The 26,844-nt window shown below is 35.2% G+C and overlaps 1 protein-coding gene across 1 annotated transcript in view; it reads left to right on the top strand.

The window, feature by feature from the left end:
• The window catches only part of LOC125226197 (probable serine/threonine-protein kinase DDB_G0267686), a 274,557-nt gene that overhangs the window by 160,945 nt on the left and 86,768 nt on the right, over positions 1-26,844 (top strand). The gene's annotated exons all lie outside the window — the stretch shown is intronic.

The raw sequence follows: 26,844 nt of genomic DNA, 5'->3' as shown, positions 1-26,844 counted from the left end.
TCAACTACGAGAAACAACGTAACTGGTGGTACCAGGTTCAATTCCGGTGTATGCTAATATGGAAACAACTTTATTAGGGTGTTCTTGACAATAAATCGTCTCTGAAGAAAATACTCATTGGAAGAAATTTTCCCACCTATAATTGGCTTTGCTGTTCAAAAAGGCAATAAATGTATTTTTTGTTAGAAATAATCCTCTTTCAAACGCAAGAAGTTTATTATAAACAAAGACATATATAACTCCGTATAGACAGATAAAAGTCTAAGAAAAAAACGTATCTCAAAACCATACAGAGAAAGGTACGGTGACCTAGATGGCGATACACCTTGGGGGACGCTCGGCTACATGGCGCTAATATTAATATTTGACATTTTTAACACATATCAAGCTAAGAATATGGGACAAATTGTCAAAACTGAGGTGCAAAAGTATTATCTTATACTATTAAACGAGCAATTCTTGTATATTTATTTATTTATTTATATATACCGACGATCTCGGAAACCGCTCTAACGATTTCGCTGAAATTTGTTTTGTGGGGGTTTTTGGGGGTGAAAAATCGATCTAGCGTAGCCTTAGATCCCGGAAAACGCGAATTTTCGAGTTTTCATGAGTTTTTCTTTCGCATTTGTAAACGTAAAATATGGTCCTTAATTTCGCCGCGCGCGCATCGATTCCGCTTAGCTCAGTCGCACGAGGTCGGTCTAATGTACGCAGATAGATCGTAGGTGTCAGGGTTTCGAATCCCGGTCAGAAATTAAGTTTTTGTTTTTTGTCTTTTTTTTTTGTTTTTGTATTTATAAGAGTTTTTTTTTTATCTAAAGACGTGATATATTAAAATAGAACCGAGCGAAGCTCGGTCGCCCAGATATTAAATATCTTAATATGTAATGCCTGACCAAAAATACAGCGACCACGCGCCATGTTGCGGAATTTCATTAAAACTTTTTCTTCATACTATACTGATCTGTCACCACATATATCAGAATAACAGCGTCCTCTTGACAAAAGTCATATAAGTATTACCTTTTCTAAGATGTTGACATGTAAAATTGTTTTTACCAATAAATATTCTGATTCTGACTGCGGTATTCTGATGATATACTGACAATGCAAGATAGATTAAATTACCCTTTTCACCCCTCACACCTACCTTAGCATGAAACCCCACAAGTTGCGTTTGACCTATTTTGCACTTATCTGATTTAAAATAATTTTGCACTGGCAGTAAGACTACAGAAGCAGCATTAGAACATATAAACCGGTTATCCATCCAATCGTTTGCAGTATCCATCCAATCGTAACACTAAGAACATAGGTACCTAGAATATAAACTTGACATAACCATAAAATTTTGAAAAAAAAATCCCGACACACTCGCAGTGAACCGATGTTCATGAAACATGGCTAAGAACATTCCCGACAAATTCAGTTTTCAAACAAAAAAAAACTAAGTCTAAATCGGTTCATCCGTTCGGGAGCTACGATGCCACAGACGGACACACACACAAACAGACAGACAAACATACAGACACGTCAAACTTATAACACCCCGTCTTTTTCGCGTCGGGGGTCAAAAACTAATAACTAATAAAGATTTTCTTCATCCATAAAACTAAAAAATATATATACTTATTAATTTTTAATTCCAACCGGTCTCGGGGGTATTATCTAATTGAAGTGAAAAATTGATTTTGAAATTGAAATTGAAGTTACAACTCGGTTACCTATTACAAGTAAATGGATTAGGTTGTGCAGATTACGATTAAGTTATATGTGCCTTATGTGATGTCTTCCTGTTTTCTTTATCTCTATCTATATATCTACACACGTATGATTTATGGATTTTCTATATAAATTACTTTGTCATGAAGCCGTCAGCGTTGCTATTAAATCAATGCACCGAACAGAGCACCACGTCCGTCTCTCCTCCGGACACATTAATCAAGTCTTATGGAAACAGTTTCTAAAAGGCCAATCGTTGCGTAAATCGCACTGTGGAAATCGCATATAAACGTCCCATGTTAAAAAGTACCATCGGTTTTCGAAAGCTTCAGGGATATTCTAACTTCACTGATATCATAAGAATATCTGTGAGAGTCGGTTTCTTAATGTAGACATTGTAGACCATTCGATTTCGTGAATTTTGGTGAATAATATCTCCACTACTTGCGGTACTACTAACAGAAGAGAACCTTTTTACAGACTTTCGGCGAATCCTCGCGTTCTAGACTCAAAAATCGGATAGATGACACGTACATGGATCGTGAATTTCGCTTGTGGTTGTCCTTGGTTGTCCTAGTTGTATTAGCGCGGGCGAGACGCAAGACGACTTAATGACATTTTTCAGGTATTTGATGTCGGTGTAGGCACAGAATATATAATAGTACAAGTACAGAAGGCCCACTGCTTTGATGTTCTCGTATTGCCGCCTTTTTAAATACCTACAAAATTCTTACAAAGAAACGAGCCGCACGTGCGCGGCGTCCGGCGATAGGGTTACCTATGGATTAAAACGAATTAACACTCACATAAAATGTTATACTATTATATTCAAGTCTTGGGTACTTCCTAGGCATAAATACTGTCTTCATATATTATTGTTCAAGTTCCAACATTACAAGCCTTATTGAACTTTCCGTGGGACTTAATCAGTAGTAGATCTGTGTAAGAATGTCCTATGGTATTTATTTTTCTATTTAACTAAGTATTATTAGCTATTCCACACGCGTACATCGCATCTGAACCTTAAAAAAACTCGCGACGTAAAGTAACAGTATAAAGCGCGAACGTGCATTCCGTGAGAACGCGCGCCACCCCTGAGTAGGCCGCGAACTCGCGGCCGCCAGGATGTACTTGTAGCGCGGCGATAGAATCGCGGAGTGAGCCGCCCCTGATGTAGGTTAGAATTGGCCAGTATTTCTCATACACGACATACAACTCGAATGGGTGAAGAAATCACAATAGTAGCCGCAAATGTGTAGTGTATTGTGTTGTCGGAGATGCGTCGATTGATGATTTGTGTTGTTTGCTCAATTGTGAGTCAACTTGAAAATTGAAAGTTTAGATCGATTGCAAAGATAGAAATAACATGCGCGAGAAAGAAGAGTGCTTTGGCAAAGTAACTAATACCTACCATAAATTGGCATAAACAGTTCTTAGTTTTAAATCGACTAATAACATCAAATCTTATAATTTAGAAAGGAAATTCGCTTTTTTCGCAAAGGTTTTCCCCTGTAATAGTTTAACACATGCATTAGCTTTGGTTCAAAAAAGTTTTTGTGCATCTTATTCAAACAAATGAATACCTACTTTGCTTTACCATATAATTTTAAAGAGGTGTGTTAAATTCCTTTCTGGTTACATGCCCTCTAGCCAACAGCCATATAATCGATGGCACTCCGTAGATTATCGTAGTTGCCTCTCATCGATCTTCCGTATTGATGCGACACAGACAATTGCGTATCGTTTGCCACGGAGCGTTAAAGATTGTGCTCTTGGCTAGAGGACCAGGACACATACCGTCACGTTACAAAATACCTGCCCATGCGCATGGCCTTCACGCCTTACCCGAAATCTCTTCAGCTTCGTACAATACTCTAAGAATCGTTTGCATTCAAGATAATATTTGAGAGTACTTGAAATATTGTTACAAAATTTAAATACCTATTCATGAATTTGTTTTGTAGTTAAATATTGTGTAAATGTCATTCGTTTACCTATACTTGTAAAGTTCAATACGTTGTCATACTTGTTTTAACAAGAATATGTTGAAATGTTAAATTCAGTTATAGTGTTAAGATAGAAAATCGTAATTCAAAGGAGGACGTATTTATAAAACCTACCAGGACATAATCATCATCAACAAAGTAACTAATAGTGGATCAAATGAAATTTCAAAAGTATCAGACCATTGAACAGAGCACTATGACCTCTTTTCTCTATCTTTATTTTTTTCTTAATTTACATTCTGTAAGAGCTTTTTTACATAAAGCGACAGTTTCACATTTTCTTTTGATCGTGAATCTTAAACATTTATCTCTATTTGAAAAAGTCATCCGAGATGGCAACTTGCGGTGCTTTCTTTCATTCGCTACTATTGATGTTGCCTGTACACCGTATCATAAAGACGAACGGAGATCAACTTAACCTTACTAATATAACTCACAATGTTCATTGACCCAACACCGAAGACAAAACTAAAAGTAAGAGTGTAATGGTGAACATCTCCATAACATATCAAACGTGACACAGCGATGAGACAAATGAAGACGGATCACTCCATAACTTCGACGATTAATAACAATAGAAAGTGACGCCGTATGTCGCGTCTGCATATGATTATAAGTGACATAATGTCGACATTATATGGCCTCAGTTGAAAATCACAATACAATATTTTAATTCTGAAAAAAAAAACCGACATAGTGGACCGATTTTCATCAAGCATGGCTAAGAACACGATCCCGACTACATAAGCTTCCAATAAAAAAAAACTAAACCTAAATCGGTTCATCCGTTTGAAAGCTACGATGCCCACAGACAGACAGACACGTAAAACTTATAACACCCCGTCGTTTTTGCATCGGGGGTTAAAAACAGCTGCAGTTTTACTTCAGCCGAGACCTTTGTGGGTTTTTTCTTCCATCAATTTTCTAGGGCTTTATATTTATTGCTACTGACTTACTACCTTCGTGACCCGAAATTAATCTTGGCCTCCGACCCTACACTTAAGTGTTTATTTTTACAAGCATATGTCAATAACGTACAAATTGCATGAGCATGCGGTTGGCATAATAATGCATTTATAATACACGCGCGTAAGAAAGATTAAGTAAGTTCGCTGATATTAACATGACAATATTTCATCGACCGAGGCAATTTCGTTTTGCATCGTCGACAAACCGAGCAAGACCTAGTAATAAATAATGTTTATTTGTCGTAAGTTGCGCCACAAAGGTCATAGGTGGGACGACACAGCGCCGTAAAACAAACTACCTTTCACCCGACTATAAAAGGAAACGATTTTAGGAAAATCGGAACAGATCAGACTTCAGAGAAAGTTCGCACCGAATAATGGCACATTGATTTATTATAGATTTATCATGGTTCGGGTCAGAGCGTGATCCAACAGCGCTTAGTGTGAAAGGTTGACCAAATAAATGGTCAAATGATTGCTCCCTTTGGCGAAATGTACTTAGTTAAAGTACCGATGAGGTCGTTTAAAGAAGCGTTAAAAGCGAATCGATTGCCGTCGATAGTACGTTATTGGACAATTTGATTTTATGAAACTGAATCGCGTTGTAAGTGATTAATAATCGATATTTAAATATGACAATCTAGATTTATAGAACAAAGTTAGGTAATCCCTATTAAGTAATTGTTCGCTATAATAATCCAACGACCAAGGGTCATAAACCGACTCTTATCTTATCTTTTAGCTGCATGCACTTCGACACTGTACACAGTATGATATAATAAATAATAATGATGATGTCTTACTGTAATAACAATCAATCGCACGCGCATATTATTTTAGTAAGCAGCTCATCAATCTTTGACCGAAAGCAGTTTAAAAGAAAAACACTTGAACAAATTGTATCTCTATTAAACAAACAGTAAAGTTTATTTCTAATTCGGACCGTGTGATGCCGGTAAAAGGAAACACTTCAAACGATAGCAATCCGCAACGGTAGAAGATCGCACGTCAATTTTCTTGTACCCGAGATACCATCGGATCGTGACTCCTGCGCGGAACAACAGTTCCTTTGATCCGCGCCCGATCGACTATTATTTGAATTTATATGACGTGTGTCTAAGTGATTAGTCCGGGCTAAATTAACAATCCGAATCCAAATGAGATTTTTGATCCCGTGTCTTCGTGAATAGAATAGGTAAACCGAGGCAAACTTTACTCAGTCATGCTAACTTAAAGCTGTTTCTAGTTTCCGATTTCGAAATATTAATTTGCGCGCAGGAAATTACAGCTGATCGAGCAGACACCGTGTGAACTTGTTTACATTGAGCCAGTTGCAATCTCGATGGCGATAAAAGAACGGGTATCGCACGTCAGAGAGCGAAAGTAGGTATTCTTAATGAGTTGCACCCGGGCGACTGCCGTACACCATCATTGTCTGGCATACACTAGGAAGCAACTAGACGCAGCACAACCTGAAATACAGTTTATCTTAATGATCATCAAAGCCCAATTTTGATTGCTACCAATTTGAAAAACCGTTTCGGAAATCACAAACGAGCCGCGTTTAAATCAGCATTGCACTACTCAACTCCAATTGCGTCCCATGTCTTAGTTGATATGGTCGAAGTTAGTTTGCGCGTTATACGATAGTGCAACGCAGATCATTTTGATTATTTTGCACTGACAAGCAAATTAGACGACGCTTTTGTCTAGTCGCGGCGTATTAGCGTGATAGATGATGGAAACGGTCCCGATAAGGACCTGATGTGGTGTTCAATTAACCAGTTCATTTAGTTTAGTATGAATGGAATTACACGATATGACGAGACGGTTACCCAATGCGAGTTAGAGAGTTCTCTTTGATACACTGGAACATTGTGCGAGCACAAAGAGTGTTTACGATTACTTTCGCTTCACAAATAAACAAAAGGTCATCGGATTACAGGTACTAGTTAAGGGCCGAGCCTTTTACGTTACCTAAGCGAGGTATTAGAAAGATGAAAATTTAATTTCATCACGTCATATCACAAATCATCATGGGCGTGCCTCGCCTTATTTTATTTCAGAGCCAACACAGGTGTGGAGCTTTTTAGTACCTATTAAATTGAAAGAGCAAGACAGTTTTCAATCCTTTCAAACAATTTTGAGTTATCTTCAATAAATCACAGTAGGCTGTCTAATAAGTAGTTAACAAACACAATTGACAAGATCGTTTATCCAATTGTCTATTGTTATAATAATATTAGGCTTCAAAAAGCATCGGTAGTATGAAACGGTTACAAAAAAAATATTTCCTAGTTTACTGAGACGAATTTTATTAGATTTGGGACAATTAATTAAAAGACACATGGCGATTTATAAGAGTTCAAATATATTATCGCAATATAGTAAGGCAAGGTGTGCTCCTATTAATAGCTACCAAGCGACTAAAGTACAAACGAAGTCCTTAAGATTAGGAACTATGGGCTGTTGTTTTTTATTCAATAGTTTACATGTATGAGAGAGAAAGTATAACAATATACTTGTTAGAGTAAGATAGATTTAGTTTTGTTAATTCCAACACGCCCCCTCAAAAATAAATCTATGATTAAAATCATTATACAAAACAATAACAGCATCACCCGCCTTTTTCTGGGAAACATTATGGCCAACATTTGTTCAAAGGTAAGGGAAACCCAGTAAAACCTTACCAGCCATGTCATGAACTTATTTCTAAAATACAATCCAATTTATTTGACATTTCCTATCTATATGGTACCATATTTAACAATTTTATTCAACACATATGCATATGTAGTTCAACACACCAGAATCGATTGATCAGATCGATTCAAGTTAATTATAAGTAGACACAATTAGTCAAATTTAAGTATAATCACACATACACTTATAACGTATAAGTCTTAATATTAACACTGACATTTTAAATACCCACAAGTGTGTACGTATTCATATTGCAATATTTAATATAGCATTTATACAAAATTAAACATCATGAACAATTGAAAATACATTACAGTTGTTTCTTGCATCTAAACGAAACATTTATAATTTCACAGTAAATCAATCGTATATAATTTTCATTAATATGTATCAATAATAATATGTAGTTTCAGCTTACGCTTTTTTATTTCATATACAAAAACCACAAATTCAACCATTCTCAGTCAACAATTCTTTCAGTAGTTTCAGTAGGATTGTACTGAAATGCATGAAGTTCACTTTTTTATACATTTTTCATGTCTTTTATCAAAACTTAAAAGTTTAGCTTTATCAATGTCTTTGACAATTAACGAAAACCACTTGACAGAAATTTGTAACCCCTACAGAGTGTTCACTGTTCAGCTCACTTAAGATTTCCTTATCCGTGAGAATCAACCCGATATGCTTTAGCATAACGAAACGTATTGCTTTGTTTATATTAGTTTAAAAGGGCTAAGAACAACTACACTTTACTTACAACAAAGGGCATTTGTTTTTTAATCTGAAACTCTTTGCATTATTTATTTCACATTCCAAAATAATCCTAGTGCAAAGACTGTGACTTGAAATCGAAAGTGCTTAATCGATATTTGTATATTTCATTTTAGTCTGTACATCCATACATAGGTACATACAATCACGCCTGTAACCCATGAAGGGATAGGCAGAGCACATGAAACGACTCAAGTTTGTGTCACTTCTGGCAAATTTAGTTTAGTCTGTGTAATTGAGTAATTTTCATATTTGAAATAAAATGCATTTGTTATCTATAGTTAACTTTTTATGATAGATTTATGTAGTTAAAAAAGTTAAACTAAAATACTTTATCTGTACGAAATATAATATTAATAATTGAAAGTAATTTACTGATTGACTTTTTAATTACACTGATTCCTTTGCCTTTGTCTATTACAGTTAAATTATGAAATATTTAACCTAAATTTGTTCTCTGAATAATCTGGTATAAACTAATAGAAATATCAAAAAATATATAACACATATTTAATATTACTGTTTATCTTGTTTTTATATTCGTTTTAAATGGCATATTTACTCTTACACGTCCAAACTAAAATCTTGTGGTCTGAACAAAACAAATTTACTAGGTATCAATTTTTGTTTGAAAGCGGTTTAATATCTACACCATGTGGTGGTATTGTAAAGATTCAATTTACCATTATCTGTCATTTCTTTACGATGCAATTATTTGGAATGTATAGTTTACAAACTAAGAACAAATACTTTAAGACTAAAACATATTGCTTAAATCAGGGAGGGATAACTCCCAATATTATTAGGTTCATGTAGTCCACTTAGACTTTGCGTAACATATTCGATAGTCAGTATCACCGCAGGCAGTTAATTCACCCACATAGACTATTCGTAAAACGTATTTTCAAATACTTCAGACTCAAGGCAGTTGAACCTCCAAACCTTTAGACGAATGTCGACGGTCTCTCTTTAGACTGTTCGGAAATCCGAATGTCAATTTAGAGTCTCACATAGCTTAATGTGGTCTTTCGTTAGACTATTCGGAAAGCCGAATGTCAATTTAAAGTCTCACATGGCCTAATTAATGTGGTCTTTCGTTAGACTGTTCAGAAAACTGAACGTCAATTTAAAGTCTCACATGGCCTATTTAATGTGGTCTTTCGTTAGACTGTTCGAAAACCGAACGTCAATTTAAAGTCTCACATGGTCTATTTAACGTGGTCTTTCGTTAGACTGTTCGAAAACCGAACGTCAATTTAAAGTCTCACATGGCTTATTTAATGTGGTCTTTCGTTAGACTGTTCGAAAACCGAACGTCAATTTAAAGTCTCACATGGCTTAATGTGGTCTTTCGTTAGACTGTTCAGAAAACTGAATGTCAATTTAAAGTCTCACATGGCCTATTTAATGTGGTCTTTCGTTAGACTGTTCGAAAACCGAACGTCAATTTAAAGTCTCACATGGCCTATTTAATGTGGTCTTTCGTTAGACTGTTTGGAAAAACAAGTCAATCGAATTTCTAATTTCTTCAGTCTCATGTGGCCTAATCTTAGACTATACGGAAAACCGAATGTCAATGGAATTTCCAATTTCTTCAGTCTCATGTGGCCTAATCTCAGACTATTCGGAAAACCGAATGTCAATGGAATTTCCAATTTCTTCAGTCTCATGTGGCCTAATCTTAGACTATTCGGAAAACCGAATGTCAATGGAATTTCCAATTTCTTCAGACTCATGTGAAAGTCACTAGACACACATGGCCTAACGTCTGTCTTTTCAGATAAAATCTGAAAGTCAATATTGGAATTCTTTGCAGGCTCACATGGTCTAACGTCTGTCTTTTCAAGAAAACTCTGAAAGTCAATATTGGAATTCTTTACCGGCTCACATGGTCTAACGTCTGTCTTTTCAGAAAAACTCTGAAAGTCAATATTGGAATTCTTTACCGGCTCACATGGTCTAACGTCTGTCTTTTCAGAAAAACTCTGAAAGTCAATATTGGAATGCTCGTAGTCTAACATGACCGATATAAGAATATCTTGTAAACACCGTAAAAGTGATATTGGAATGTCCTTTAAAGTGCTATCACTCACTACACTATCACTTTTCTCACACCTTTGGTATTATAATTATTTGTTGAGACAGCAAAATACAAACCACATCTTTGTTACAATCAGAATCAAATACCTGTAGTATTTGTACGTGGCCTCAAAGGTGTATTACAATTAAACCAGTGTTTCAGTGAGCTTTTCATATTCACACAAGACATAAATTCCAGTTATTTACTTCACTCAAGAACGACAAGTCAATAGTAAATTGACAATCAACATCAAAGTGTCATTTCGTTTCTTTTTTACGAATATTTGATATGGACACTTATATATAATAAAAATACTGCCATATATATATATATATAGCAAACACACTGTAAAGTCAATGACTCTTTATGATTTATAAATTCTTAAACATCTCAATCTGTTCTTGATAATATGATAAATTTCAAACAAATCTATTGCAAAAAAAATACTTTCAAGTATCGAGCGCTCCAAAGTACCCATTCAACAAAAAACATGGTTTTTTTTTTATTCTTAAGAGTCAAACAAGCGACATCATTGGATACCTTGTGTCAAAAGAAACTTTCGTAGCTGTTACAATGCTTGATTTTTGCCATCATTTTATGTAGCATTTATTTTAATGTGTACGGTTTTTTTTTTTTTTTATGAGCTGTTGCATTTGTTAATGCTCAAACGTAATAATATTTCATAGCATTACTTGTAATTAATTATTTGTGTTCTGAGTCAAGCAAATAAAACTAAAACAAATTAATACATATGTATGTAGTTATGCACTGTCTTCTAAAACTCACAATTGTTTAAAATTTTACTTTGAATAGATACAATATCTATTACCTATGCAGGTTATTAAAATAATAGCAAATATAACTATACGTACCAAACCTTACACTCACTGTGTAAGCCAATGCCATTGTTGGATTTGATGGTATGACTGTCATCATATAGAGGTGGTGTCAGCATGCTCAAGGTAGACAGAGAGCCACGTAGCACTAACATCTCGCCGTTACCACATACGTTACCAAGTACGTGTGTGCGCATATGTTGCACGTTGAGGGTTCCATAGTCGATAGTCTTATCTAGTCACAATGATGTTTCTTGCTCATGTATGTAACAATTATTTATGTTCTATGTTACTCTGAAGAATTGCTCATCGAACTCAGTAGGTGATTATTGGGAGTTTCAAATCAAAGATTTGAAAACTCCCAATATCACTTCATATTTAGGACTCGTACTCAGGTTTATTGGTGATTTAAAACTCTCAATAGGTTTTCAGATGATTTAAAACTCCTAATCGGCTTTCTCATGATTTGAAACTCTCAATAGGTTTTCTGATGATTTAAAACGCTCATGACGAATATATAGACAAAAGTTTATAAAACTCCGTTAATGATAAAACACCTTTCAAGTTAGTTGCACGTGCCTATTGACAAAATGAAGTTCGTAAAACAGTCTCAGAAATTGCAGTTGGATGCTGTTTGTTCTTTGTCCAATAAACGTTATTTTCGACATGGCTCGCTTTTACCCGACACCATTCGCTGTATAATATGTGGCCCATCGAACTGTGGAAAAACAAATTTAATTGTCGGTTTGCTGCTACATGAACATGGTCTACGCTTTCAAAATGTTTATGTATATTCTAAAACCTTATTTCAACCAATGTATCAATTTCTAGAGCAAGTTTTAAAGCTAGTTCCTTCAGTATCATTTCAAAAATATAACGCAAATGATGAAATCTTAAGTCCTCATACAGCAAACATGAATTCCATTATAATATTTGATGATGTTGCGTGTGAAAATCAAAATAATATACGAGATTACTTTGCAATGGGAAGGCATAAAAATATAGATAGCTTTTATCTAAATCAGACGTATAGTAAAATACCTAAACAATTAATAAGAGATAATGCTAACTTAATTATTCTTTTTAAACAGGATGATATTAATTTAAAGCATGTTTATGATGAACATGTAGGAAGTGATATGTCATGGTCTCAATTTCGTGAAATGTGTGCACAAGTATGGAAGATCCCGTTTGATTACTTAGTCATAAATAAAGATTGTAATAGAAATTCAGGCTGTTATAGAAAAGGATTTGATACATTTATAATTCTAGATTGACTTGATATATAAAGCATAGTATTACATTAAACACTTATTGCTTAAAATGAAACCATCTAGTTCAGACATGGAACATAAAATTAATGAAGAAAAATTGTTTAAACAAAAAGTACTCAAATCTGCTGAAGCAGTAAGAAAAAAGTTAAACGCATTCGTGATGTTAAATCAAACGATAATATGATGTTGGAAGCAATGTTAAAACCAATCACAGACCCACTTGGTGAAATGGTAAAAAAACATAGTAGTAATGATAACAATCTAATCATTAGTGACTCAGATTTTGATAACGATAGGTTTAAATGGAACAAGCCAGTAAAAACATTGAAATATAGTCCTTCAGAAGATGGGATGAAAGAAAGTTTGGATAATAAAACTTTGTTGAGAAAGTCATTTGAATCTGAACCAAATTATAGTGAAAATGAATTAAATGATAGTGATTCTTCATCTCAAGAAAGTGTGAACCAAAGTGATTCTGATACAACAAATAATATTTCATTTAGAACGTCAGACTCGTTTCCTTCTCCTCGCGATGATCCCGCTTGGCAGAAACAATATTTTATCATGAACATTCCATTTGGTGTACGAAATGAGCGTGGAAAGCTAATGCTTGGATCTTACCCAATTTCTGTTAATGACGATAAACTCGTGATAGGTGGAGAAAGTTATTTTTTAACACAAGGCTTACATGATTTGTTGTTTAAGAAAGTACCTGACTTAAAACTAGTAACTGAAGATGATAAACGATTATATAAAACATTGTTAATGAAAACGAATGCACATAGACGCGACTTTGATCCAAAGAAACCCATAAAAAGCAACAAGGGTATGAAATATTTAAACCTTATAAAACCTCTTTTCAAATTATCCAAACAGCGCACAGTAAGTGAAGAATATATATCCGGTAAAGGTTTACCATCAATGAAAAAAGTAAAAAGAGATATTTCATATGTATATTGGGATGATCCAAACGAATTAGTTGACAGATTAAAACTGCTTATAGCATCGCGTGACGCTGGAAATACAGGGTTAGATAACGAGATAATATCCATAATTGAAGAATTACGTGAAGCAGGCTTAATAAATAATATATAAATGTATATACTCTTACCTTTCCCATCAGTTGAAGTTTGACTTTCGAGTAAAAAATGAATATAGACAAATTCGGTCACCATGTTCATAAACGTTTGCGTACTGATGAAATCTCTGAGCTCAAGTACAAGGCTTTGCTTCGAACAGAAGCAGGAAATTTTGATCTAAAAACTATAAGATTAAAAGGGGTTGTTAAACCATTATCTTCCGATGATGCAGTTAACAAGCAGTACGTTGATGAACACATTCAAAACATGTACGAAAAGAAGTATATAGACTCTTTGTTTAACACAATAAATAATCAAATTCACCAACTCGTAACTCAGTTAAAACTGAACTTTTATACGAAGAAGGAGATAGACGATATTTTAAAAAAATATAATAATGATAAAACAACAAATAGTGAACGAGATCCACAGGTCAGCGCGAAGAAATTTTAAGCGACGATCGGTTGTACTACAAGGAATTGATGATTTATGGCAAGCCGATTTGATAGATTTACAAAAGCTTCATACTGTTAACAGAGGATATAAATATATTTTAACCGTTATTGACACATTTTCAAAGTATGCATGGTGTACACCTATTAAGTCTAAAACTAAAACAGAAGTCAAAGATGCATTTGAACTAATAATAAAAACATCTAAACGAAGACCTAAAAACTTACAAACTGACCTAGGAAAAGAATTCTACAATCAAGAATTCGATTTCTACTTAAAATTATTAAAAGTTAATCATTACTCAACTTATTCAATTAAGAAGGCATCTATTGTTGAAAGGCTGATAAAGACACTTAAGTCTAAGCTCTACAAACATTTTGCATTAGTTGGTAACTATAAATGGGTTGGTAAGCCATTAGACGATGTAGTAAAATCATATAATCAGACTGTGCATCGCACAACAAAAATAAAACCTATTGATGTAAATTTTGATAATGAAATGCAAGTATTAAAAAATATTAAAAAATCACTATCCAATTTGTCTTATAAATCGAACAAATTCAATATAGGAGATTGTGTACGCATTAGCAAGTATAAAAATGCCTTTCACAAAGGTTACACACCTAATTGGTCAACAGAACTTTTCACTATTACTCACGTGAATCGCACTCAACCTGTTACGTATCACATTCAAGACCAGCATAAAAACACTATACTTGGTACATTTTACGAGGAAGAACTTCTGAAAACCAACCATCCAAACGTTTACCTTGTAGAAAAGGTTATTAAAAGAAAGGGTAGAAAGTTGTATGTTAAATGGTTGGGCCTTAATAATAGCGAAAACAGTTGGATTGATAAAAGTGCGGTTGTTTAAAGATATTTATATAATTTCCTTTTAATGATAGTGTTATTATCTCACGAGATATGAAAGGGAAAGGACTGTTAAACAGCGCTATTAATAATTTACCCTTTGAATTACACTTACCTGGTTATAACTATTGTGGTCCGGGAACAAAATTGCGCAAAAGGTTGCAGAGAGGCGATAAAGGAATTAATGCGCTAGATAATGCGTGTATGAAACACGACATAGCATATGATAGTTATTCGGATTTAGCTGATAGACATCGTGCTGATTTAGAACTATACGAAATGGCGAAACAAAGAAGAAAATCGAAAGATGCAGGGAGAGGAGAAAAAATTGCTTCGTGGTTAGTTAGCAAAGTGATGAAATCTATATATATAAAAATGAAATGCGTTTCTTAGTTACCTATAAACTCGGGAACGGCTGGACCGATTTACGTAATTTTGGTATTGAAATGTTTGTATTAGACCGCAGAAGGTTTAGGCAGTGTAAAAACACGTAAATATTGTGATGATAATTAGAAAACAGTGATTCTTTTTTCCCATACAAATTGTTCCTACCTGACAACTTGACAATGACGTGACGTTAATGACAGGTGCGTTCCAAACTTACATTAATGACGGATGCGTTCCAAACGCATTGTGATTTTATTAATTTATCTTGGCAAAATAATGTGAAAATTAGTAATTATTCCGTTAAAGAAATAAGAAATAATACTAAATCGGAACGTCTGTTACAGCTATTTTAAGTAGTCTATGCTTTATTGGTCTATAGTCTATGCTTGATTGGTCTATAGTCTGTGCTGTTTAGTATTTTAATTGTAAACTGTAAGAAATAATACTAAATCGGAAGGAACGCAAACGTCTGGCAAATTTCACTTGATTTTGTGTGAAAATTGTTTTGTGGCTATGCCAAAGAAAAAACCAGATTTAGGTCGTCGAAGTAACACAAATGTTCAAAGAGCAAGACAGCGTGCTAATCGCAGCGATGACCAACGAGAGGCAGCTAATGAAAACAGCCGCATTAGTATGTCACAATTGCGTTCGCGACGTACTAATAATGAAGCGGATAGACGAAGAATGCAACAACACGATGCTCATCAATTACAACGACAGCGAGAACGACGCAATGCAATGGACCGATCACGTAGACTCAATGCTCCTGTGGTCCTGGAACGCGCAGCATTCCACTACCAACCGGAAATAGATTACGGTGCCGACAAATCGGTAACAATTGGAGAAATGACAAGCATCTGTCGTTATTGTAAGGCTATAAAATACATTGGTGAACCTGATGGACTATGTTGTGCCAATGGAAAAGTAAAGCTGCCCCAATTACTCCCGCCTCCAGAGCCATTGAATTCATTAGTTTTGGGGACCAATAATGACTCAAGCCACTTCTTAGCCAACATCCAAAAATTCAACAACTCTTTTCAAATGACATCATTTGGTGCAACACACATTGTACGGGAGAATTTTATGCCCACTTTTAAGGTAATTATTATACCACCTAGGTATCAATTTGAATTGTATAAAAGTTACTATATTTTTGTACCAATGAAATAAATATATGTAAAGATAAAGAAGCTAATGATGTTATTTTGTGTTCCGCAGATACAAGGCCAAATTTATCACTTAGTAGGAGCGCTACTACCACCACCAGATGCAAACCATCAATTTTTACAAGTGTATTTTATGGGGAATACAGATGCAGAAGCTAATATGCGTTGTTCTCAAGACCCAACACTGAAGCAAACTATTATTCGTGACTTACAAAAACTGCTTCATGAGAACAATAATTTAGTGAAAATGTTTAAAACAGCATTGGAACGAATGCCGTCTGACAGCCATAAAATTGTTATCAAAGCTGATAAAACACCTGCTGGTGAGCATGCAAGAAGATTTAATGCACCGACAATTGATGAGGTTGCTGTTGTCATTGTTGGAGAAAATATGCCAGCGAGAGATATTGTGCTTCATCGTCGAAACAATGAATTAAAACGTGTGTCGGAAACACACAGGTCTTATGATGCGCTACAATATCCATTGCTGTTTTGGCAGGGGGAAGATGGATATCATTTCAATATTAAAATGATTAATCCAGTAACAGGTATTTGCACATTTTTTTTAAAGTATTCATTTTACAATGTTTTTCTTTACCAAATAGCTACTGGTCAATATTTCGCTTTAAAAAGTATTTGTGTTTGCAAAATAAAAATAAAAAAATGTGAATACCCCAATCCACTTGGCAAATGTGGAGGGGGGGGGGGGCTATTTCTTGAACCTTCACATGCTTAGCATTGGGACATTGTATAGGTTAAATGGAAATACATTTTTTGCTTACAATTTATTGTTTATTATTGCAGGTGCTGAAACTAACAAAAAAGTTAGTGCAATGAATTTTTATTCATATAGACTAATGATCCGTGAAGGTGAATTGAATCATATATTGATGTGTCAACGGCTATTTCACCAATTTGCAGTTGACATGTATGTCAAAATTGAAACCGAAAGATTGACATACATCCGTCTGAACCAAAAAAAGTTACGTTCTGAAGAGTACATTCATCTTCGTGATGCCATCAATTCGGATACCAATGTAAATGATGTGGGAAGAATGACAATTTTGCCAGCCACTTACATTGGAAGCCCACGCCACATGCATGAATATGCACAAGACGCGATGACATATGTTAGACAGTATGGTCGGCCAGACCTTTTCATAACATTCACCTGCAACCCACAATGGATTGAAATTAAGAAGGAATTGTTACATAGCCAAAAACCACTTGATAGACACGACATTACTGCAAGAGTTTTTAAACAGAAATTAAAATCTCTTATGAATTTTATTGTTAAGCATCGTGTGTATGGCAAAGTTCGTTGTTGGATGTACTCTGTTGAATGGCAGAAGCGTGGCCTACCTCATGCACACATTTTAGTATGGTTAGTAGATAAAATAAGGCCAGATGAAATTGATGACATAATATCAGCTGAAATTCCTGATGAGACAGTTGACCCCAAATTGCATGCTACAGTGACTAAACATATGATACATGGACCTTGCGGAATTTTCAACAACAGCTCACCCTGTATGGTCGACGGCAAGTGTTCCAAGCGATACCCAAGAGACCTGACTGCTGACACCATTACGGGAAATGATGGATACCCATTGTATCGCCGGCGATCAGTTGCAGATAATGGGCGATCGGTAATAGTAAAGCTGAAAGGACAAGAATTTGAGGTTGACAATAGTTGGATTGTGCCATACTCGCCAATATTATCAAAAGCGTTTGATGCTCACATCAATGTGGAATTTTGTAACTCTGTGAAGTCAATAAAGTATATATGCAAATATGTCAACAAAGGGAGTGATATGGCCGTCTTCGCTGTAACGAATGCAAATGATGAAGTGACACTCTATCAGATGGGTCGTTATGTAAGCAGCAACGAAGCATTATGGCGAATCTTCTCATTTGCTATCCACGAAAGACACCCTACAGTAGTTCATTTGGCAGTTCATCTAGAAAATGGACAACGAGTGTATTTCAATCAAGAAAACGCTGAAGACCGAGCAGCTAATCCACCATCAACGACATTGACAAGTTTTTTCTCAATTTGTCAAAAAGATGTTTTCGCTCGCACTTTGATGTATGCTGATATGCCACGCTACTACACATGGAACGTATCATCGAAATCGTTTCAGCGTCGAAAACAAGGAACACCAGTTGAAGGACATCCAAACGTATTTGCGTCGGATGCTTTAGGCCGCATCTACACTGTACATCCTAATAATGATGAATGTTTTTATCTCCGACTGTTGTTGGTGAATGTTTGTGGTCCGACATCATTCGAACAACTGAGAACAGTAAATGGACATTTGTGTGCGACTTACCGTGAGGCGTGTCAACAACTAAAGTTACTCGAGGACGATTCGCATTGGGATAATACGCTCAAAGATTCTGTAATATCTTCATCGCCGCATCAAATTCGCACATTGTTTGCAATTATAATTTCAACATGTTTCCCTTCGAATCCGGAAGATTTGTGGATAAAATATAGGGATGACATGTCAGAGGATGTTTTGTATCGTGTGCGTTGTGAAACTTTAAATCCTTCATTACAAATGACTGCTGAAATTTATAATGAAATATTAGTCATGATAGAAGATATGTGCTTATTGATGGCAAATAAAGTTTTATCGTCCTTGGGTATGACTGCACCCAATCGCTCAGCGCACGAAGCATTTAACCACGAATTACAAAGAGAGCAACAGTACGATACAGAAGCATTATTAGAAGCAGTTCACACTAATGTCCCACAGTTGAATGCACAACAAAGGATTGCGTATAATACCTTAACAGAAGCTGTGAATAGTGCAGCTGGTGGAATTTACTTCCTTGATGCCCCTGGAGGGACTGGAAAAACTTTTTTATTGTCATTGCTTTTGGCAAAGATACGATCCCAAAAAGAAGTAGCCCTAGCGTTGGCTTCATCCGGTATAGCTGCAACCCTGTTAGAAGGTGGACGAACGGCGCATTCTGCCTTAAAATTACCTCTTAACATGCAAATTAATGAAACTCCTGTTTGCAACATCGCCAAAAACAGCGCAACCGCCAAGGTCCTACAAAAATGCAAATTGATCGTATGGGATGAATGTACAATGGCTCATAAGAGATCGCTAGAGGCATTAGACAGAACGTTAAAAGACCTTCGTGACAACCAAGACATTTTCGGTGGAGTCATGATCCTGTTGTCCGGTGATTTTCGTCAGACTCTACCGGTTATTCCTCGGTCAACCGCAGCTGACGAACTTAACGCATGCCTAAAATCATCAAATTTGTGGCGTTACGTAAAGACACTTCAATTGACAACCAACATGCGAGTGTTTTTGCAACACGATCAAACTGCAGAAGTATTTTCAACACAGTTATTAGACATTGGAAATGGTAAAGTTCCAATTGAAAACTCCACCGGATTCATGGCGTTTCCCACTGATTTCTGTAATTTTACAAACTCAAAGAATGATCTTATTCTACATGTTTTTCCGGATATAGCGCAAAAGTACAAAAATCACGATTGGTTGAGTGAACGAGCCATTTTAGCAGCAAAAAACAAAGATGTTGATGATCTCAATGCCATAATTCAAAATTTTGTTCCGGGTGATATTTGTTCCTACAAATCAGTGGATACAATTATAAATCAAGACGATGTAGTGAACTATCCCACAGAATTTTTAAATTCACTGGAACTGCCTGGACTACCACCTCACAATTTGCGATTAAAAGTAGGCTCCGTTGTCATAATGTTACGAAACATTAACCAACCTCGACTGTGCAATGGAACACGGCTGGCAGTAAAAAAACTAATGAGTAACGTCATCGAGGCAACCATACTCAAGGGAAAATACAAAGGAGAGGACGTCTTAATTCCACGTATACCCATGATTCCTACGGATTTACCGTTCGATTTTAAACGTCTACAATTCCCCGTGCGTCTGGCCTTCGCGATGACCATAAATAAAGCGCAAGGCCAGTCTTTGGAAGTTTGTGGTATCAACTTGGAGTTTCCATGTTTTGCGCATGGACAATTATATGTTGCCTGTTCTCGAGTTGGGAAACCATCATCGTTGTATATTTATGCACCACAAAACAAAACTAAAAATATAGTGTATGAGAAAGCATTAAAGTAATTAATCTGGTAAGTAGGTATTTGTTACAAGAACCAAGACTTCAACCAAGCCAGCGAAATTTTCCACTACTAAGGTCAATGGGACCCGTAGCGACATCTACCGTAAGAGTGTTAAACTTCTTAAACGGCAACCGGAGTTCCAAGTCATATTGGAAATTCACCAGTTACGATGCGCTAACCATGCTAAATTTTAACTTCTGATTAGCAGAAACGTCTGCAATCGATGCCGTTCGATTGCAGACGTTTCTGCTAATCAGAAGTTAAAATTTAGGTATTTGTTATTGTGTATAGAAAGCTGTAGGATGCTAATGTCTTTAAACGGGATCACAGAGACGACACTACTAGAAGCACTAGAGAATGAAACTGCTATCAGAAAGTAGATTAGGTTAGGTTAGAACTGTGACCCCTGGAAAATGAAATTGCTTGAAAAGTAGGTTAGATTAGGTTAGAACTGTGACCCCTTGGAAAATGAAACTGCTATCAGAAAGTAGGTTAGGTTAGGTTAGAACTGTGACCCCTGGAAAATGAAACTGCTATCAGAAAGTAGGTTTGGTTAGGTTAGAACTGTGACCCCTGGAAAATGAAACTGCTATCAGAAAGTAGGTTAGGTAATAATATGGGCAACAATTAATATGGCAATAATTGCTTATGGCGTTTGAATATTATATTAAACCATATTATTGCACTAAATAATATGGCTAACAAATAGTATGGCATTGTATGATTATGGAAGGTAATGTTCGGATAAACAACCAGTATGTCATACAATTTTTATGGTAAACAAATCATTCGGGCAAATGAAATTCAGGGAAGTTAGATTCGGGCATATGAATATTATGTTAAATGACTGTCGGGCAAACAATAGACAACCGTCTTTAAACATGTGGTGACATAAAGTAAAGGAAATCAGCCTGGTTGATGACTAAGGGCTGCTTAAAGACCCAATAAGATTATTATCGTAATTTTGCTGCACTATTGCCATTTGTAAACAGGTATTGGTAGGTGGTGTAAATAAATGTATTTTATAACAATTATGAGCATTTTTATTTCTTATAATTTTACTATAATATCTTTCAATCAATAAACATAACACTATAACACTTATTATTATACAATTCAATACAATAATAATTATGTAGGTGCCATCATTGCTTCGTGTTATTTTTTTTATTTTAAATTTGCTAGCACTTTTATTTACATAATATCTTTATATGTGAATACCCTATAATAAATGAATATAAGTGAAAAACAAAACTGTCCTAAGTTGGCTTTGATAATTGCTTAACCTACTATGTTTTTTTGTTCAACTTGGCCGCAACTAAGTGGAAATAATAATAAATGTATGGACAATTTCGTTATTTCCACTTACTTGCGGCGATTTTGGGAAATCACAGATTTTTGAGATAACGCCTAAATAAACTGTCAGTCCGACCCGCCGTCTCCATTTGATTCGGAGCGACTGGGACTTCTCAGCAGCACTGGTGAACTCCGAGCGTCGTCGCAAATTGGTTCGGTGATTATTGGCTGCGAAACAGAATTCTTCTCCGTCTGCGGATGACTTATATTGGATTTTTGGCTCTCTTCTATTTCATCTAATTCTTCAAAACTTACTTCTAAAGCAGGAAAACCGCCGTCTTGCTCCACTTTCTGGGAATTCGCAGACATTTGTGGAAAAACTATTTTCGATTTAATTTTGTTGGTAAGGTTCTGTTTTTGTAATTCAGCACGATATTTTCTTTTCGTTCTGGATAAATTGTTACCACATTTCACGCAATAGTTGTATGAATCTGCAGTTACAATTCCACATTCGTCGCATTTTAGCAATCTCTTGGAGCATTTTGAACAGAAACTTTGTTTACTCTGCCTTTCCATCCATTTGCCGCAGAATGGACAATGCATATTTAAAATTTGCTGTTTCGCTGATTCTCTGTTTTAGTTCAAAAGTTCAAAACTCAACAATCTTTCAAAAATGAAATGAAGTTGTCATTGTCAAATTGCTGGCCAGATTTATAAATTTTCTGTAATAGCTGTAACAGACGGTTAGATTTGGTTCGGGCCGGACCGGTCGGATTTGGTCCGCGTGCTCTACAGACGGCCGGATATGGTTCGGAGCGAATTAAATCCGCTGTCCGACTCGAACCAAATCTGACAGTTTGTTACAGCTATTAATTTTATACTTCACAAAAGTAGTGATAAACCGGTACCATCGCAAATAAATAGTTACATTCGCTCCGTGCAAAACTTAGGCGAAGGAAACCGAAACGATCACAATCCTCAAGATCTCTACACACATGGCGATCGGTTGCTCGATTAGAGTGAGATAGAGCGATAGAGTGAGGCAATACATGTTTGTCCTTCTCTACCTATTGCTCCATCTCACTCTAATCGTGCAACAAGTAGTTGATTAGGTGGATGTCACACTGGCTCGATTCGCATCGCACAACCGGAGCCAGTGTATCATCCACCTTAATATGTAGCGGCCAGGTAATGCGGCTAAAAAATATTGCTTGAAATGAAATGAATGAGAATGAGCTGTCATAACAGAAAAAAAATCTGTTAGACGTTGTCAACTGTTATTGCTGTGATTTGTGTTTTGAGATAAAATAAAAATAGTATATTTTTGTAGTTGTGTATTTTAAATGAATGGTAAAAAAAACTCCAAATTGATTTCAAAAGCAATTTAAAGTATTACAGTTAGTAACTAAAACAACGCAATAACCGGATGATTGCCACAAGAGGAAAAAAGTAAGTCATCTTATCTCTTCAATAGGTATGTGTATATTAAATAGGTACGCTATAATGTAATTAATGATGTAGCTACTTAATTGTGTCAAGTAAAAATGGTCACTTCTTTGCTTTGCCCCATTTTTGCGCCTCCAAGTATAAGGCGATACGAAGTACGCCGGGCAGCTAGTCTAAAATAAAGGCAGGTGCGGGTATAAAACCATTTAAACGTTTTGTGACCAAGATACGCAGTGAATTAAAAAAGAAACCAAAAACAAAAGGTAGTAATATAATTGAGCGGGCACTTATTGCTGCGACGAAAATTTTTAAAACCAATTCCAAGGTACGGGTACCTCGTCTTATACCAATTCCAAAAACTGGAGGCTTCTTACCGCTGATACCTATTTTTGCTGGTCTGTCTGCGCTAGGGTCATTAGCAGGAGGAGCTGCCGGAATTGCTAAAGCTGTAGGTGATTACAAAGCCGCCAGAAAAAATTTAGCGGAATCGGAGCGACATAACAAGATGATGGAATCTATTGCATTAGGAAAAGGCTTACACATTAAACCATATAAAAATGGCAAAGGATTATGTTTGAAACTTTCAAAAAACTAACTGAGAGGTTACCCAGGCGCGCTCTTTCAAATATTGACATTTTAAAACACTCATCTGATATTCCATATTTTCGAGGAGTTTATATGAGAGACAGTTTACCAAAGACTCCTAAAAAAGTAGAATGTGGAATTGTTAATTTAGACAGTTTTAAAAACAATGGTACACACTGGGTAGCCTACGTAAAAGATAACAATTATTGTGAATATTTTAATAGTTATGGTGACCTTTCACCTCCGCTAGAATTAAAGAGGTATTTAAAAAAATATGATATTTACTATAATTATGACACATATCAAAAGTTTAACACTGTCAATTGTGGACACTTATGCCTAAAGTATTTAAAACAATATTGGTATAACCGTTTAAATATCATCGCACAATAATCAGTTTATCATTCTCACAATGTCTTTCACTTTGTCTATAACTGGAACATCTTCCACTCTGTTAACAAACTATTCACCAGCTTTTCACCTGGATGGTGAATATGAGTGTGGGCTATTGTATATGTCAACTTTTAATTCTATACCCAACATAGACGACAGAAATAATAAGTTCTATTATGGTAAAAACAAAGTAATTAAAATTCCTGAAGGATCATATGAACTTCAAGATATTGACGATTACCTTAAAGAACATATTGAAGGATGCTCTTTTGCACTAACATGCAATAATAATACCTTAAAAACATCTATTTTATGCTCTGAAAATATTCATTTCGACAAAGAAGGCTCCATCGGTAATATACTTGGCTTCGGTTCAGAATCTATTCAAGCTAATATATTAACTGAATCCCCTTATCCTGTCTCCATTCTCTCAACAACCATAGTCCGCATCGAATGTGACATAGTGAGCGGTTCATTCGTTAACGGAAAACCTAGTCATATAATTCACGAGTTTGTACCAAACGTGCCACCTGGTTATCGGATTATAGAAACACCAAAAAACGTTATTTATTTCCCTGTAACCCAAAATAGCTTAAACACAATAACGATAAGAATTTTAGACGTTAACAATAATCTAGTTAATTTACGGGGTGAAGAAATTCAGTTATATTTACATTTAAGAAAAAAATGATAGACTTCAATAAAACTTCAGTCTCTCTTAAAAACATTACCAGTACTCATCCTGCAATCACGAAAAGAAGACCTAAAGTAAAACTCACAAAACAAAATAAGCAATTCCTCCAAAGCTTACGCCTATTAAAATGAGTATATTAAACTTAACAGAACCTTTTGTCTTTGATAATTCTATCGAGAGCTTTGAATATCATTCATATAAACCGTACGTCACAAGTTTCAATTTCAACGATGAAATACGTATACCTATAAACCAACAAGATCTTTACGTACTACCATCAGCAAGTTCTTTATACATAGAAGGTACTATAACCGCATTCAATAGAGAAACAAAAGCCGAGGTAAAAAGTGTTCTTCTTACAAACAACCCCATACTTCATCTATTTCAAGATATTCGATATGAATTAAATGGAATCGAAATTGACAAAATTAAAAACGCAGGAGTTACAACAACTATGAAATCTCTTGTATCTATGAATGGACTGGAAGCATCCATGTCTAAGTTATGGGGATTTGATGTCAATGGTATAAAAAACACGGAAGGTACATTTTCTGTGTCTGTACCTTTAAACAAGATTCTCGGGTTTGCTGAGGATTACAGCAAAATCATAATTAATTGCAAGCATGAACTTATTCTTTTAAGATCCAATACTAATTTGAATAGTGTTAAATTAAATGCGAATGAATATATAGACAATATTACTATATCTAAAATAGTATGGCGCATGCCTCATGTTAAAGTGTCTGATCGTGAAAGATTAAATTTACTCAAATGTTTAGAAAGAGATCGTGCCGTTCAGATAGCATTTAGGACTTGGGATTTGTATGAATATCCGCTCTTGCCTGAGACGTCAAAACATTCTTGGTCTATCAAAACTTCATCGCAAATTGAAAAGCCGCGTTATATTATAATTGGATTGAAAACGGGACGAAAAAATGAAGCTAATAAAGACATATCACACTTTGATCACTGTAATTTGAGAGATGTTAAAGTTTTCTTGAATTCAGTTTACTTTCCGTACGAAAGTTTTGATGTTAGTTTTTCGGGTGAAAAGTTTGCTATATTATACGAACAGTATGCGAAATTTCAACAGTCTTATTATAATCGTCTACAAGCGCCGTTGCTTAGCCCTAAAGATTTTAAAGATAAAGCTCCTTTATTTGTTATCAACTGTTCTCGTCAAAACGAAACCTTAAAAACCGGTTCAGTAGATGTGAGAGTTGAATTGGATTGTGAATCTGATATACCAAAGAACACTGCAGCTTACTGTCTGATTTTAAATGATAGTGTATTTGAATATAAGCCTTTAAGTAATATTACGAAAAAAGTATCGTAATGCAGCATATATTTGTAGACCTTCAAGGGTTTAAAACAAAAGAAAACGAATTTATTATCAAAGAATTTGCATACAGCACGCTAGAATACACTCAAGTTTTCTTAATAAAACCCCTTTTCGATTTTCTAAATTGACGGAAAGTGAAGAGAGGCAGACAAAATGGATTGAAAAACATTTAGGTATTTTGTGGCACGAAGGTTATGTTGATTATAGAGAATTTAGAAGACTTATTTATAATCATATTAAAGATAAGATAATATTCGTTAAAGGTATGGAAAAAATTAAATGGATTAAAGAATTATATTCAAACTGTACTGTTATAGATTTAAGTGAAAAGGGTGCACCGAATTTACAAGAACTGTATAAAAAATATTGTATTAATGATTGTATTTTTAATTGTGTGTACCATAAAAAAACTTGTGCATTAAAAAATGTAATATGTATGAAAAAATGGTATTTAGAAAATCACGTTCCTCTTTGAATAAATGAATGTGCTAAATAAAACGCATTTTATTAACCTGTAAATTATACTCCTGAAAACAATGTTTAAATCAACTCATGATACGATATTGTACTCGTGATACAGGTATACGATCATAACATAAGTATCCTGAGTTGATTTAAACATTGTACATAAATATGGTGGG

The sequence above is a fragment of the Leguminivora glycinivorella genome, chromosome 5, assembly GCF_023078275.1.
Source record: "Leguminivora glycinivorella isolate SPB_JAAS2020 chromosome 5, LegGlyc_1.1, whole genome shotgun sequence".
NCBI classification, from domain to species: domain Eukaryota; kingdom Metazoa; phylum Arthropoda; class Insecta; order Lepidoptera; family Tortricidae; genus Leguminivora; species Leguminivora glycinivorella.
The sequence above is the reverse complement of the archived record's forward strand: the minus strand, read 5'-3'. Positions and strand labels throughout refer to the sequence as shown.